Raw genomic sequence first — 341 nt, 5'->3', positions numbered from 1 at the left:
CAAATCATTCACAGTAGGTTGCGCATGATTTGTGTTCCTCTGCACCAGAATATAAGCAATGACATAATGCAGCAGCCTATTCTCAACAGATAAAGACCCATCCTTGGTCAGTTGACCCTGAATATACAAATGAGGTCCTCTAAGAAATGACTTATAAACCTCAGTAGGATCAAACTTATCCTTAACCCGTGAGCAATCTCCTATTCCATAACCCGAAATCATAGACTAGTATTTACCATCCTTATATCTGAAATTTGCATAAAATTCCCTAACTACAGTAGGGTAAACTTGTCCCTTTAATTCCAGAAATTTAACAGCTCCCTGAGCCTCCATATCATGCG

This window comes from Lupinus angustifolius, unplaced genomic scaffold, assembly GCF_001865875.1.
Source record: "Lupinus angustifolius cultivar Tanjil unplaced genomic scaffold, LupAngTanjil_v1.0 Scaffold_414, whole genome shotgun sequence".
NCBI lineage: Eukaryota > Viridiplantae > Streptophyta > Magnoliopsida > Fabales > Fabaceae > Lupinus > Lupinus angustifolius.
Note: the sequence above shows the minus strand (reverse complement) of the source record.